Raw genomic sequence first — 4,864 nt, forward strand, 5'->3', positions numbered from 1 at the left:
CGGTAGCAATAATATAACTGGGCCGTTTCCCGTATACATTACAAGTCAGTTACCTTGTTCATTTCAAATAATCAACCTTTTTTTTTGCCGTTTGAACTATTACAGATCTTCTGATAATGTCACAAAAACATTCATTAAACACGTGATGTTTCTAGTATCAACGTCTCAGGATATTCTTCAACCGCACCCAATGCGTACCAAAACTGTGCCCCTAAAATGAACACCTAAGTGTACAGCATCTAAATTATATATATATATATATATATATATATATATATATATGTGTGTGTGTGTGTGTGTGTGTGTGTGTGTGTGTGTGTGTGGAATATTTTTATTCGTACAAACATTACATTTTCAGACGTGTTTCAGTCACAGTTAATAACAGCCAAATCGACAAACTGTTTACTACAGCTTCAACAAACGGATTGAAAATAACGTTCTATTTCAGAACTGAATATGCGATCAACTCACAAAAACAATTCAAACTTCATTAAATGATACTACCTTCCATTAAGTTTTAAATTTATCGTTTTCTTTTTCTTTTCGGTCGGTCGAGACAAGTTTATCACACACGCACACAATATATATATATATATATATATATATATATATATATATATATATATATATATATATATATATATATATCGCGTCTGTGTATTAATTAATGGTGCTCCAACCTACTATCTATAATTGGTTCCCATATCGCATTTTTATTAGTAGTCATTTACATCGTGTGACCCAGGTACGAACTTTCAGAGGCAGCGGTAACAGTATTAATGAACAGACTGTACTTCAAAGTTGAGTTGACAGACGACATCTTTGATATCATTTTTATTTTCATATTACACATTTCTGTAGCTTTTATCCCTTTCTCTTCTGGTATTTGAAATTGTCTTTGATGTCGTTCTCAGCAAAGGACAATCGTGATGCAGTATTGTTGACCGAAAGTATTTCAGATATGTCATAAAATCGTCCATCGCCTCCATCGTCCCTAATTCCTATGTAAACTCAGATTAACGACATTCTGCGATATTCCCGAGATGAGGACTGAAGGGGGGGGGGGATACAATGTTGTAGATAGTTATCCTCACTTTTTTTTATTTTGCTTTTATCCAGTTGAAGCAGAGGTGGGTTTTGGGCGGTGCGCAGAAGTTTTTTATCCAGATTTTATTTTGACCGAGGAGTTGCATCATCTGTCGCCAAATTCGTTTGATATGCAATTTAAGGGGAAGAAGAGGAAAAGAGAAAAAAGTTAAAAGGGACAGAAAGGGGGAGGGAAGGGTGTAAGAAGAAAAAGGGGAGAAAGAATGAGAAGAAAGGGAAAGGAAAAAAGCAAAGAGGTAAAAAGGAAAGAGGTGAAAAGTAAAAAACGTAAAAAGGAAAGAGAAAAAAGAGAAAAAAGAAAAAGGAAAGAGAAAAGGAAAGAGAAAAAAGAAAGGAAAGAAAAAAGGAAAGAGAAAAGGAATGAGAAAAGGAAAGAGAAAAAAGGAAAGAGAAAAAAAGAGAAAAAAGGAAAGAGAAAAAAGAGAAAAAGAAAGAGAAAAAAGAAAGCAAAAAGAAAAAAGGAAAAAGGAAAGAAAGGAAAAAGGAAAGAAAAGAAAAAGGAAAGAAAGGAAAAGGAAAGAAAGGAAAAGGAAAGAAAAAAGGAAAGAAAAAAGGAAAAGAAAAAAGGAAAGAAAAAAGGAAAGAAAAAAGGAAAGAAAAAAGGAAAGAAAAAAGGAAAAGAAAAAAGGAAAAGAAAAAAGGAAAAGAAAAAAGGAAAAGAAAAAGGAAAAAAAGGAAAAGGAAAAGAAAAAAGGAAAAGAAAAAAGGAAAGAGAACAAAGGAAAGAGAAAAAGGAAAGAGAAAAAAGGAAAGAGAAAAAAGGAAAGAGAAAAAAGGAAAGAGAAAAAAAAGGAAAGAGAAAAAAAGGAAAAGAGAAAAAAGGAAAAGAGAAAAAAGCAAAAATAGAAAAAAGGAAAAGAGAAAAAAAGGAAAAGAGAAAAAAAGGAAAAGAGAAAAAGCAAAAATAGAAAAAAGGAAAAGAGAAAAAAAGGAAAAGAGAAAAAAAGGAAAAGAGAAAAAAAGGAAAAGAGAAAAAAAGGAAAAGAGAAAAAAGGAAAAGAGAAAAAAGCAAAAATAGAAAAAAGGAAAAGAGAAAAAAGCAAAAGAGAAAAAAAAGGAAAAGAGAAAAAAAAGGAAAAGAGAAAAAAAAGGAAAAGAGAAAAAAGCAAAAATAGAAAAAAGGAAAAGAGAAAAAAGCAAAAATAGAAAAAAGGAAAAGAGAAAAAGGGAAAAAGGGAAAAGAGAAAAAAGGAAAAGAAAAAAGGAAAAGAAAAAAAAGGAAAAGAAAAAAAGGAAAAGAAAAAAAGTTAAAGAAAAAAAGGAAAAGAACAGAAAAAGCTAAAAAGAAAGGAAAAAGGTAAAAGAAAGAAAAAAAGAGGAAAATAGAAAAATACGGAATACGAATAGAAAAAGAAAAAAAAGACAAAAAAGATCCAAGGTAACTGAAACTGATATGCCCCACACTCTTCAATAAAAAAGAATATGTGGAAGACATGAACAGTCAGAGGATGAAAAAACATGAGAAAACACACCAACCATACCCCGAGTAAAAGGGTGCAGAGAACATTGGATTCTTGGAGAGGCTTGTTGTCATTCAAAATTCAGAGAATGCCAACGGTTGTTATCAACGAGAAATCAGTAGTAAACGGTTGGTGCGATAATGCAAAGTAACTTGTAACGGTTTCTGAAGGTGATGAAGAGTATTGGAAATTTGGACAGATTTGTTGTCACTCAGATTCTAGGGAACACCATTTGTTATTGCCATTAAGCAGCCATTGATAATAAGGACAAATGTGAAAACTTTTGAGGGGTAAATAATACTCAACAAAAAGGAGGGATAAAAAAAATTAGATTTCTGCATCCTAGCAGATCACAAGGTGAAGTTGAATAAGGCAGAAAACAAAGAAAACACATGGGAGTCGCCAGAAAGCGAAAGAAATTATGAAACACTAAAGTGACAATAAATGCCAATAATTGTGAAAAGATTAGGAACAGTTCTACGAAACCTGGAAAAAGGTTTAGAAAAAATTCGAATCAATAATAAAATTAATAATTGTACAATCAATGACACTAATGCGCAAGCATAAGAGGAAAAAGGGGACGACGAAGAAGAAAAAGAGGACGACGAAGAAGAAAAAGAGGACGACGAAGAAGAAAAAGAGGACGACGAAGAGGAAGAAAAAGAGGACGACGAAGAGGAAGAAAAAGAGGACGACGAAGAGGAAGAAAAAGAGGACGACGAAGAGGGAAAAAAAGGACGACGAAGAGGGGAAAAAAGGACGACGAAGAGGAAAAAAAAAAAGGACGACGAAGAGGGGGAAAAAAAGGACGACGAAGAGGAAAAAGAGGATGACAAAAGAAGAGGACGATGATGCTTGGTTATTTTTGTTTTACGGCATATCAACCCTTTTCAGGTTATTTAATGCTGAATCCAGTAATTTTGAAGAAAAAGTTTTAATAGAATATATATATATATAAATATATATATATATATATATATATATATATATATATATATAAGTGAAAGTGTCTGTCTGTGTACATTTCCCTATACAATAACTGTCAATTTTTAGTCTACAGACTCTAAATTTGATAAACAGAGTATTGAGATTTGGGAAAATCTTTGTAATCAGTTTTCGGCCAGAAATTTGGCTGTGGAGGGGTCAAAGTTCAACGATTTGACCTTTGAGAACGCTACCAAACTCCTACGACAATTTTGGGTTTAAACAATTGAAATTTTAGATATAGATTTCTTTGACATGGATCTAACTTAATAACTTCATTTGAGCCCAAAACAATAAATTTAAAGGGGTCATAATAGGGTCAAATTAAAAAAAAAATTGACTTATGCGTTCTCTACCAAATTACTCAGACAATTTCTGGTCTATACATTTGAAATTTAAATAAAGGGTATTCAGAGATAGGGTAAGCTTTTTATTCGGTTTGGGTAAAACATTTGACCTACCAATATATAAATTTATGTATGTATGTATGTATGTATGTATGTTTGCATGTCTGCCTAAAACTTTCGCTCAACACACACCTCCAAACACCCGGGTAACGCCGGGCACCCATGCTAGTATATATATATATATATATATATATATATATATATATATATATATATATATTTCTTTTTTTTTTTTCAAGTCGGTTTCTATTTAACCCATAGTTGGGGCCGTAACAGGTACTACCACTCCTGGTCAGAGTGGACCTGGGAGCAATGGCAATTAAGAGGTGGCTCCACACTCACCAAAGCCCACAAGTCGAGGCCTCATCATCGGATATAGTTTAAGGTCATATCCAGGATCAAAAGGACGATGAAAAAGACGATGAAGAAGAAGGCGAAAAAAAAAACAGTAGATGAAGATGATTCAACAGTCTGAAGTTTGAAAATAATTCCACGATGATCGGCGTAATTATCAGAAAACCAAGCAAAATAATTGTTGTCTGAGAATTTGTTCATGAGAAAAAGCATTTTTTGGCAACATTTACACCCAGCCGAGGAAAAAGGTGGGTCTATCCATCTGCGCATACCGTCACGATTCAATGGAAATCTCGGGTAAACAAAACTGGAAAACGTTGCCAAAATTCTACAATTTATCGTACCGTGGCATTAACGGAGGATGCGGAACATTGAAAACCAATCTCGGTTATTTACAGTTTCTGTGATTTAATAGAGATTAAGTTTGATACAAGGCCATCATATTGGAGCACTAAGAGAGCACAATATTTACTATATTAACTAGTTGAACCTATCCAGTATTACCGGGAGTGTTTTTTTTTTACTTTTTAAAAAATTATTTTAATGACAAAT

This window comes from Euprymna scolopes, unplaced genomic scaffold, assembly GCF_053919585.1.
Source record: "Euprymna scolopes isolate OS-2025 unplaced genomic scaffold, ASM5391958v1 sca195, whole genome shotgun sequence".
NCBI lineage: Eukaryota > Metazoa > Mollusca > Cephalopoda > Sepiida > Sepiolidae > Euprymna > Euprymna scolopes.